At 31.1% G+C, this 12699-nt stretch overlaps 1 protein-coding gene across 1 annotated transcript in view; it reads left to right on the top strand.

Annotated features, from left to right (window-relative positions):
- LOC123662906 (protein Fe65 homolog) overlaps positions 1-12699 on the top strand; it is a 79984-nt gene that overhangs the window by 24713 nt on the left and 42572 nt on the right. The window lies entirely within an intron of this gene.

Below are 12699 nucleotides of genomic sequence, written 5' to 3' on the forward strand. Positions count from 1 at the left end.
ACTTAAACGTTTGATGCCCCTTCTACGTTCATATAGTTCCGAGGATCGACCCTCCAACCCCAAAACACCCCAAATTATTGCGTGCGTTCTCTGTTCTACTGGCCGTATCAAGGTTCGTGAATTAGTACATTATTGTGCCATTTTCTTAGAGGAAAGCAGAGCCGTTTCTAACATATCCTTCTTTTCTTTTCCTTAATAAGTAAGATGTTTTTGTCGAAATATATTACCAATAATATATTTACGTTGTTGAACTTCAGATAAAATTATTTATTAACCTTTGATTTCTCCCGTAGTAGCTCGGCAATACAATAGTAGTAGTCAAATCCTTTAGACCTAAATTTAGAAACTTATCTCAAACAGAAGACTAATAATGATAACGAATATTCAAAACTCTAAAAAAGACAATTATCCTACGCAAGATAAGATTATTTGAAATTAGTGTTACAACCTATGTTTCAATTTTTATAGTTCTAAGTCCCGAAATAATAAAATTTTATAAAAAAAAATTACCCCTAACAAATGAAGATTTTTCTAAAATCCTACCTTACTTGACGTCTCCTTTTTATTAGTAGTTTTCACAAGAAATCAATGAATTAATTACTGATCTTATCTGTCCTGTTCCTATGAGAATGTTTAATTTGATGATTACCTATTTGCCCTCATTAGTACTCAAACAGGATAGCTGACATAAAATATTTTGTAAGCTAGCCTTATTACTTCTGAGATTGACTCGATGACAAAACCAATACTAGCCCCTTATAACATCAAGTACTTGTCCAAATAAAGATAACAAAGAACATAGTTTGCTTACGTATAAAAGACTAACAATTTCTGACTTTGGATTTATTATATGTCACCTTTATATGTAGAATAAAAACTCGTCATAATAAAATTTAATGAATAATTGCCTTATCTGCATATAATGTGAAAATTTGTTGTAAGCAATAACATTTGGCATCTATAAAATCTTTATTTTGTAAGTACATAATTCACAGAAAACAATATATACACAGGGATACAAATGTAAATAAGACCTGTATAATAAAACGCACTAACATTATCGTAGTACAATAACAAAACTAATGAAAAAATAACAGATAAAAAGTATAAGCTTTTAAACTCTTTTCTAAAGTAAGTAAATAAAATATAAAACTCGAACAAGTATTTCTTGCATATAATAGTGCACAAAAATACGTAAAAAATATTACTATACTACCTAACAAAAACTAAATTGAATTTTCGCTTGGTTAACCGTGCCCCGGATTAAAAAATAGGCTCGGCTTTTCAACTAGCATAAAAGGATGAAACCTTTAAAAGATTTAAAGCATCATACGACTAGCTAAACCAAACATTACGTATTTTCCTGGCCATTCTATGATGCCTGCTTTAGTTTGCAAATATATTACTAAAACCTTAGGAAATCTCTATTCTGACAAAAATGGTTAAGAATTTTTAATTCGAACGAATTTGAGTTAATATTAACATTTGAAATAGGTCATTTAAATATCCCAATGCGGGCTAAGTCCTCTCCAATGAGCGTAGTTACAATTTATGAAATGTTATCATAATTTACAAGTTTATAAAACCTAGAGTAGGAATAAAAAAAGCGTTTCCAGTTTCCAAATACTCAATGCCAATATAATTCCTGTGCATGTCCTCTTCATAATCGGTTACCTATATAAAAAGTCAATATCAATTTTATTGAATAGAAAACTACTAAACAACCAAAACATCGAACACTTATAAGAAAGGCTAATATTGATTTTAATTCTACCCTCCGTTGACATACATTGCGTCTGGACTTTCTTGTTATTAACTTATTAATTCTTCAACTTTTACCTCCATTGCGGTGCAATTTGGTACGATATTGCGTTTCACTTATTTGTGGTAAAGTATGGTCGCAGCATGAGCTATTATCGAATAAATAAAGTAGAAATTTATACTAATTTAACAAGTAATACTGATATAAACTCAGGATGTGACTTTTCATTTTTAATCCGTACTATACATTTAGCGACTCTTGGGCGTCTAAAATTTTAACGTGACTTGTATATGTATGACGTAATTTTATTTACTATATAGTTTCGTTTTTTTCTTCAACGTGTTTCTTATAATTTTATTGGTCTTATTTTAATATATATTTTTTTGTCATAAAAGTATTTCAAATATGTACAATATTCAAAGAGACACTGTGCTGTTTCAATGTTTTACCTTCTAGGTCAAAGCTTTTTCTGACAAGAAAATCTCGTCCATTGTCCAATAAAGCAATATCAATGGAAAATGCAAGCCACCAAAAATGCGTCCTATACAATGTGTATTTAACACCTTAAAAACTGATATCCTTTTTAACCGATTCAAAGAAAGGAGGAGGTTACTCAATTTCGGGGATTCGGGTATAACTTCGTCGTTTATGAACCCTCGAAAATCTTAGTGACGACGACGTGCGTTTGTTAATTTTTTCCGTCAACTTGCGTTGTATTACTTGTCGATGTAATTGAAGTCGGTTTTTTTCGTTTGCCAGCAAACACAATTATTCCTAATATCTTTGATTAACGTAACTAACTGTTATTGCACTGATATTTTTTTGCATTCATTCACCGAGAGTCAGCTTTCGTTCGATCAATAAATGTACGTTTATAAATAGTTTTACGACTTTTATTGATCCTGTCTATTGTGGGTTTTTTTCTCTTTTTTAATAGTCACATAAAGCTACGTACGGTTTTATGTTCAGTGATTGAAATAATCGTTCACAAATATATCGGTATTGTAATACCGTTTACTATAATTGTGTTTATTCTCAAACGAAATAAACCGACTTCAATTTACATTGACCACTAATAAGTAAGTAGACAAATAAATAGTCAAGTAAATGCGCATTGTTAGAGGTAACTCGAAAATCGCTCGTCAGATCTAGGTCAAATTGAAATAGGACCACACGACAAGCACAAGTTATTAATTTAAAAAAAAAACCGTCAAAATCGGTACACAAAGTAAAAGGTTATGAGGTAAAGCAAATAAAAAAAGAACATACAGGAATTTAGAACCTTTTCTTTTTTGATGTCGGTTTAAATTATATTTTTTTAGTGCAAGAGAATTAACTAAAATAAGTGAAAGAAGAAGACTAAAAGGGTCCCTCGCGACTTCATGTAGACATTTGAAGTCAGATTAAATGTGTATGGCTACCACTACTCATACCCATGAGTCATGACGTGGTATTTTATGGCATTACCTATGATGGACGATATCTTCCTAAATAAAAGCTTTGACTTCTCTAATTTAATTTTCTTTGACGACGCGTTAACGCAGCGCTTACGGCTTGAGACTGTTGCGCTGGCGGTCGCGAGTTCGATCCTCGCACATGGTAAGCATTAACTGTATTGGCCGTACAGATGTTTGCTGTGATCTAGGCGTTTGTGCTTGTTTATTGAGTGTGTTTCCGGACCCCCGACACAGGAGAAAATCCTAGTGGGGCCTTTTGAATATGGGGCGTTTATTATTATTATTTTTTTGATTTGGCTGAAAATTCTGACATTTGCGTTTGACAAACTTCGATAAATGATTTATTATATTAGATTCTATCTAAATTATTATGTCTATAATAAAAGTAGTAGTTTAAAATAATTCTTCACGTGACGAATGATCCGAAGCTTATTTTCATTACATTTTAGAACATTACTAATATAAGACTATTCGCTTTGACAATAAATCCTTAATAAAGTATTATAATTCAATGAATTAATATGCATATACTAACTCTTATTCTATATGTAGTGTCTACACTTCAATGAACTCATCTCTGCTTTTTACCATTAATTTTAAGCTACAACCTATAAAAACCTATAAAAATCGTCTGAATTCCTGCTGATTATTCAAAGCGTTGAAAGAATATGTGAATGCTAACCCGCGATGTAGACTAGTAACTGAGTGAAAAGTTTGTTGGAGTTTTTAACACGTTCGAACTTCGAGAGAAAATATCGTGATCCGTGATGTTTAAGCAGTTCACGAGTATGTGTGAAAGAAACTGGCTTGAGTTGTCTGCATGTCTGATGCGTTCGTTCGTTTTGTCTATTTAAAGAAGACATCAAGACGAGGCATGTTTTACTGGTAACGATTAGATTATTTTTAAAAGAGCAACTGCGGAGCTTCTTGCCAATTCTTCTTTAGAATCTACATTCCGAATTATCTGAAGAATTACATCTGTAGAATCAAAATAATAATCTAAAAAAGAAAATAATACACAAAAATATAAAAAAATAATCTTCATTTACTGCTTTCAAAGCAACAAAACTTAGGAGTCAGTAATCATCTAAGTTAATTTAATCGTCCAATCTTTTGACAAAACAAAATTTCTGAAATCACACATTTTTGTCCAAATAAGTACATCAATCAAGATATTCATGCGTAATCCACATACGAAAAGCGAGCTAAATGTATAGAAATCTGGCTCCCATGTTCCAATTAAAGTTCGTTGACTCCCCAACAAATAACAATCCAGCGTCGCGTTCATGGCAGACTATTTCAGTCTAGCTGAAAACACAAATATGTCTGAATTGGCCTTTTTCAGACATAAATTCTTTCAAAAGTACCCTCAGTCTCCATTGATTGATGGCTTTTTTGTGTTAATTGGCTCTCGAATTTATGAATCTGGTTTATATTTTTCGAAATATTTGCTGTTGGTTTAAAAATATTACAACAATGAAATATTCGAACAGAATTTTGTGGATCTGTGTCTTCGTTACTAAACAATATATTGTTATTTTTAATAAAATCGACATCCGACTATATTTATTTTATTTATTATTTATCGTATATCACGATATTAGAATATAAATATTGAATATGTTAATTTTAATTTAACAAATATGAAAATTATTCATGTTTAAAAATAATTTTTATTTTAAAAAACTATGTCCGGGTTCATTTGACTTAAACGTGTGTCACACAAGTCGTAGGCCACAGAGGACAATCAATTTGAAAGTCTTAAATTATTTGAATATAATAATGACCTTCTATACGGAAAGTTGTTTTAATGTCATATAGCAACAATCAAGTCTGTTAAACGGAACTTTATTAAATTAAATCCGTGTAAAAATATCTGCTAAAGTAATAAAAGGCCACAATATATGCCAAATTGTTAAGATGACATATTATATAAACAATTATACAAAATATATTACTTAAAGCTAGATAGTGTTATCTATCATCCAGTCTTAAGACTTATATTACTTTTTACGTTATTTTTATTATTATATATACTTTATTGCACTCAAAAATACATATAGAAACATAAAATAATAGTAAGGTTTAGGTAAGGCAAAGGTGCACTTATCTCTGAAAAAGATTTCTTCCAGTCAACTCATGGTCATGAGTAAGTGTTTCATAAAGCGAGGCAAACAGTGCAAGAAGTATTCATTAAGAAGAAAACAAAAATCATTAATATAATCGGGTTTTAATATCTTAGCATGGTTGTCAGTCAAAAAAAAAATGACTATTCAGTTGTAGCAACGTTAGTGATGCAGATCGATCGACGCATATGTAAACGCCGAATTCGAAATCCAATTTTATCCTTGAAAACATTAAAATTATTAAAACAATGGATAAACCGCATTTATCGTTTAGTTCTATAATGAAAATTACTGCTAATTACTTTCAATTAACGTTGATCTATCTCTAGATTACAAATTGCAAAGATCTTAGATCTAAGGTTAGATCTAAGCCCTTTTAAACCGTTCTATATCTCAACGTTCAGCTTTCTAGGTCAATACATGCTTAGTTTGAAAGCACTATGACAATGAATTAAATACCTTTTACGGCTAAGCGTTCCCCAGCTCTCCGATCAAAGGATAGAAATGAGAAAACGTCTGCCATTACAGCTATCACTGCTATCTGCCTGTATTTAACCCGCTCTTGGATTCTGCTTATTAATTTGATCTAGATGTAGGTTAGAATGGGTTGGAATTCAGATACAAAGACTTTGATGAACAGGAGTAATGTTCGTACAGTTTCTAGGAGGCCATTGTTAAGAGGACTTTGATCAAATCGTTGCTTTGTTAAAAGTCTCTTGAATGTACCTATATTTATAAAGTGATGTCTGCTTATAAAGAATCTTTTCATTTTGAATACTCAATCTTGAAATTTTATACAGTGTTTTGTATTGGGGGTATAGATGTGTTATCAATATTGCAATTTTATTATGAGACGTTATAGTTTCATCTTTAAGCCGATATTGATAAGTCAATATAATACTAGCTTTTTATAGCACTGTAACTAATGCCTGTAAATGCTGAGCAAAGATCACTTCTACTGCGAAGGAGTTATAGATTTATTTCGAAATAAGTATATAATTTGCTCATCTTATATACAAAAGTCTCGTGTCACAATATTAGTTACCATACTTCTCCGAAACGGCTGGACCGTTTTTATGAAATTTTATGTACATATCGGGTAGGTCTGAGAATCGGCCAACATCTATTTTTCATACCCCCAAGTTATAAAAAGGGGGGGATTAAGTGGGGTTCATTACACAGATGGCAAAACAACGTTTGCGCGGTCAGCTAGTAAGATGTATATTTTATGCATTGATAGCACAATATTAAAATAGTTACCGTTGTTATTTTAAAAGACGTGTAAGTGCTTTTTGAATACATTATATATTACTAATAGTAGGAGATCCGCACGTGAGACCAACTTCACCCCTCTACTTGACTATTCAGCCTGAACATCCCATGTTGGGCATAGGCCTCTTTCTCCATGTAGGAGAAGGATTGGAACTTAATCCACCACCCCGATCTACTAGGGGTTGGCAGATATGTTTCTGACTATGAATAACGATCGCTATCAGGTATTTATCATAACAACCGTGACCGATGGCTTAACGTGCTCTTCGAGGCACTGTGGCGAGACCCACAAGGACAGACATTCAAACCGGAAAGAAATATTTGTACAAATATAAATATCCAATCCGAGTGGTAATCGATTCCCGTCGATCGACCGTCGACCGTCGGTGCTTTAGGCGATTATATGCACCACCACACCAGATTGGTTGTAGCGTAAGCAGATGCTTAATGGATGAAAATGATTATATATTTATTTTAGTTATATTAGATTTTTTTTTTAAAATAAATACATAATATATAATAAATATAAATATTAAATAAAAATAAATTTTTCAATTGAATTCAAAATAGCCTGGCCAGGAATTTTCCAGGCAACCCTTCGCGATTTATTTTACTAAAGAAGATAATTATTTCATTCTTATCCATTAAACAGATGTGTGAAGATCATGCCCAGTTCGTGCGTGAGACTATAACTTAATAAGATTCTCGAAAGACTGCTGGCAACTGCGCACAAAAATTGCTAAGAGTCAAATATGAGACATATTCATAGAGTACTTATATAAAAACACGAATCGTTGTGACTTATGAAATCATCTTGAAGAATCTTGCATCTACTTAGTATAATTATATAAACTGTAGCTTTATCAGATTTTTTGTCACATTAAACCAACATGAAGGATAACTCGGTAGTTGTTATTGGGGACAAAAAATATAAACAGATTTTATATTTCTGAACGTTTATTATTTTAATTTAACAGTACAATCTTACATGTGATTCAATTTTATTGATGTTTTTAATTGAATAATATTAACCTTGACATTTACATATTATCAACGCGACTTTACTCGCTTTGAAGTTTATCCTTAAATGAGTGTCTTTTGAAAAGTTTTAAAAATCGAACGAAATGATCTTGAAGTGTGTGGTCAAATAAAAGTTTTTAAAAAATAAAGATATATTATAAACTTTACCTCTTTTCAATATAATCCATTACTGAGGAATAAGATGACTTTAAAATATATTTTAGTTGATTTTTTCCTCAAAACGCGAGTGAAACCGCGACCCTAGTAATAATAAAGTTAACTTTTGTTACATAAAATGGAAAGTACTCGAACATAGTCCTTTCCTCAATTTATGGTAGAAATGAAAGTAAATTATCTCATTAGGGCGTCATTAAAATTTTATATCACGCAGTTAATTTTATTGTTCTTAAAAAATGCAACTATTTAAAATAATAACAACGCTCGGTTCACATGAGTTATTGTCAAACTTTAATTAATTATAACGTGGCTTGTGAATCACGAAACTAGTTAAAGTTATAATTGGAGCAAGCGAAAATGAATGACTCATAGGTTAGTTTGACAATTGTATCAAAAAATGTAAACAATAAGTTCTAAACTGTTAATTTTTTAATTAGTAATTAACGATGTTAAAAAATATTTAATAAATGATGACTAAATAATTTAAATTAAATTATTGCTTCTTCAATACAATAGACGAAAAATATATCTGATTGTTTTACAAATTGGTAGCAGAATAATAGTAATAATAATAATAGTAGTGGCATCATAATACTCCATTTTGTGTGTGTTTGGTTTAGCATCTGTTTGTTTAAAATTATTGAAATTTATACTAGATACCTACACATCACATCATCTGTTTGTTTATTTTAAATTTCTAACTCGATAATCTCCGCAGTATATTTATTAAGATAGGTTAGAAAAAAAAAACAAAGAAAGTTTGTATTAAAATAACTACAAATAATATAACATAATATAACGTACAATATGACATAAAATATAAATCTCATTAAACATCGCGCTCTAATCTAGAACCTTCCAGTACAATATCGAATTTTTGTAGCTTTTGATACTTAAGAAATATTTTTTCCTCACAAATTTAGAATGATTTTCGCATATTTATAGCGAGATTCGTACAGACAATTGTAATCATCTTAACAAATAGTAACCGAAATTACGTTTGTCTAACATTCGTCGACTCGCTTCACATGAGATAGTCATTATCGAAATGAATCACAACATTGCGTATGGCGTGCCTGCCGTGAGAATTGTCTTTGTTATCTCAATCAATTTGTTTAAATTCTTCTGTAACGATTCATTAAAAAAAAATGTAATTTAGGTATACATATCTATACCAATATTATTAATTTAAAGGTTTGGTTTGTTTAAACGCAGTAATCTCAGAAACTAGTGGATCGAATTGAAAAATTGATTTTTTTTGTGTTTTGGTATAGTCCATATACCGAGGCAGACTAGGCTGTAAAATAATTCAGTAGGTTTTTAGTTTAGTGTTTTTTAGGTGTGGAGCACATCTAGTGTATAATATTTTTAACCGACTTCCAAAAAAGGAGGAGGTTCTCAATTCGACTGTATTTTTTTTTATGTATGTTACCTCAGAACTTTTGACCGGGTGGACCGATTTCGACAATTTTTTTTTAATCGAAAGGTGGTGTGTGTCAATTGGTCCCATTTAAATTTATTTGAGATCTAACAACTACTTTTCGAGTTATATCTAATAATGCGTTTTTACTTGACGCTTTTTTCGTCGACCTACGTTGTATTATACCGCATAACTTTCTACTGGATGTACCGATTTTGACAATTCTTTTTTGAGCAAACACAATTATATAAATTCTTAACGGTTAAAATTATTAAAGGTTTTAAATTATTAAAGTTCTCAATTTTAATGTATGTTTTATATTAACCTTATTACTTTTTACTGAGTGTATTCCTATTTCGATGATTTTTTTTTAAGCAAGATGTTACAAGTTATTTTTGAATTATCTCTGATAATGCGCATTTAAATTACTTCGATTACTTTGTAGATATTTTCATTTGATTACTTGTAGATGTAAATTGACGTTCGCTTTTTTTTTAAGCTAGACATATCGTAATTTGTTTTTTTTATTACTTAAAACTTACGTTATTATCTATATTAATACGTAAAATATGCAAAATATCACAAGAAAAAATATCAACATAATGTACTCTAACGAGCAACGTTAATAAAATTTAAAAAAATAGACATAAAATACACGTGAAATAATTTATAAAATAGAACAAAAACCTCTTTTAAAATAAACTCCTTCAGTGAATCTTATTCACACAAACCAACAAAAAGCGGTGTAATTAAAAATTATAATTTCAAGGCTGTACACATTGAAAGCGAACTTATTTTGCAAGAAGTAATTAATTTGTTACCGTTTTTTTTTCACAAGAAATAAATAATAAAAACGTCTGTATAAATTAAGTAATATAAAAAAATAACAATAAAAACATGATAATATAACAATAATATAAAATGTAGTGTAATATAAATTTTAACGAATTTGCTATATCTACTGATTTGCTCGAAGCGCGCTGCAGTAAAATGTGGCCACTTTTAAAATTTTATGCTGTGTCATAGATTATACATATATTTTTTTGAGGTTCGCTTTATTGTAATATTGATTTTGTTCTTATTATATATTTAGTAATATAATTATATTTCTTGTTATACTGTAACGTTGTCTGTTGTTTTTCTTGTTGTACGGAGTCGATACTCAGTTTAAAATAAAATAGATTGGTATATACATAAGCTGTCTTTCTATTCGAAATAACTTCTCCATATATTATATCTTTCGTTTGCCGGTGGTCTGGGTGTTTGTGAAGTCCTTGTGGGTCCTGAGCCTTCTCCTACATGGAGAAAGAGGCCTATGCCCAGTAGTGGGATATTACAGGCCGAAGCGTAGCGTTATATATGAAAGACATTAAATCTTAGTCTACAACTTGGGAAAAGAAACGCGTAAAACGCTTGCGATTTCATTAACAAAGTTCCGATAATTTTTTTGTGATTTGATTGGTATGTTTGGTGCGGTACGATTAGATCTTCACGAATATTTTATTTAATGTAGTATTGCAAATTTGCATAGAAAAAAGTTTCCAAAATTACTGGAATGAACTTCAATCACACATATTATTTATCGTACATTACGCCGAAATACACTGAGAGTGACGAAAAAGTTTTTGTCAAATACGTATACATTTTTTGAATTAATTAGTATATTGTGTTCGGCTACACTCAATTCTTCTAAGTTTCAAAGACCCGTCCGTTATTCACAATCTCTTGGTAAAGCGTCTTTACGCTTTCATTGATAATTTAATTTTATTAGATTATGTCTATGAGGGAAACGTTTACATTTAATTTTGATATAAATTATATCAATTGATTCAGACGCTTAAAGAATTAGGCGATTTTCAAAAAAAATTACTAAAGCATGCATTATATCGCTTTCTTTACTGTTTTGTTTTATTATATTAGATCATAAAAAACGCGCGATTAATATCAGCGATATTTGTAATCGTGTGTTCTCGGGTTTACGATACTTACGTATATTTGCATAGTAAATAATTTCGTATGTTGGTCTTTAGATTTCTAGTTCGAATAGTGATGTGTATGATATGTGAAAGTGTAAACACTATGTGTTAGTGTATCACCACCATGGGCCTGCACAAGCGAGGAAGTGAGTTGCATCATTTGTGTTAATTTTTATATTTACGTACGTGTTAATTCACACATTAACACTGATTTATTTAACACATGTTTCTAGTAATGTGCTTAATATTAGTTTTAATGTGTGTCTTATTTTTTACATGTTTTTTATGATGTTTATTTTAGAAATATATTAATATAAAGGTGTTTGCCGTGGTCTGGGTGTTGTGCAGTCCTTGTGGGTCTCCCCACCGTGCCTCGGAGAGCACCTTAAGCCGTCGGTCCCGGTTGTTATCATGTACACCTGATAGCGATCGTAACTCATCGTAAGGAATATATCCGTCAACCCGCATTGGAGAAACGTGGTGGATTAAGCTCTGATTCTTCTTCTACATGGGGAAAGAGGCCTATGCCCAACAGTGGGATTTTACAGGCTGAAGCGTGAAATGTGGTTCGTGTATAAGTTAACTTAAAAAGTTAATCAAGTTCTCAAGCCAATTCTTTCTTTATCTAAACATTAGTGTGTACAGAACGGGGGAATATTTCTAATATCACAATTCTTACATTATTTTTCATGCTATACCTAATATTCGTATTTTTTTTTGGATTTTACTGAAACCCCTGAGCTAATGTGGGTCTTCTAAGTCTTCTTTTCCTACAGTCAAAAAACTGTTTGCCAGAAAAACAAATCGGTTTTTGAATAGAACTCTTGTACGATGACAAGTGTGTTTATCAAACTTGCTTGTCAAACTTAAATGTTTTCATTAAAAAGTAGTTTGAACATTGTATAACGATGATGAGAGGATATTTTTAATATAAGTACTAGTGGTGAGGTCTAATAAGTATTTCTGGCTTACTAATTTAGTAACATTAAACTGTTATATTTGTATTTTTTTTTTATGTCACTAGGTCGGCAAACAAGCGTACGGCTCACCTGATGGTAAGCGATTACCGTAGCTTATAGACGCCTGCAACACCAGAAGCATCGCAAGCGCGTTGCCGACCCAATCCCCCCAGGAGAACTGGTCACCTTACTCACCAACAGGAACACAATACTGCTTGAAAACAGTATTATTTTGCTGTGATCTTCGTAAGGTCGAGGTACTACCCCAGTCGGGCTGCTTCATATTTTGAACAGGAAATTCCTGTTGTGCCCTACCTCAGTTGAACAATATTATTATATGTATTAAAACAAATATCTAAATTTAATGTCAATTATAAACGTCGAAAAAAAATAAGACGTGCAAGTATGACAAGTTTTAGCTCAAGTCAGCCTCATTAGCGATGTTGTATTATGCATAACGAGACACGCGTCGCGACCTGTCTTGTTATGAAAATTTTATTTCAAAATGTTGATATTATCGTGCAAACGAC

Source organism: Melitaea cinxia, chromosome 19, assembly GCF_905220565.1.
Source record: "Melitaea cinxia chromosome 19, ilMelCinx1.1, whole genome shotgun sequence".
Lineage (NCBI taxonomy): Eukaryota > Metazoa > Arthropoda > Insecta > Lepidoptera > Nymphalidae > Melitaea > Melitaea cinxia.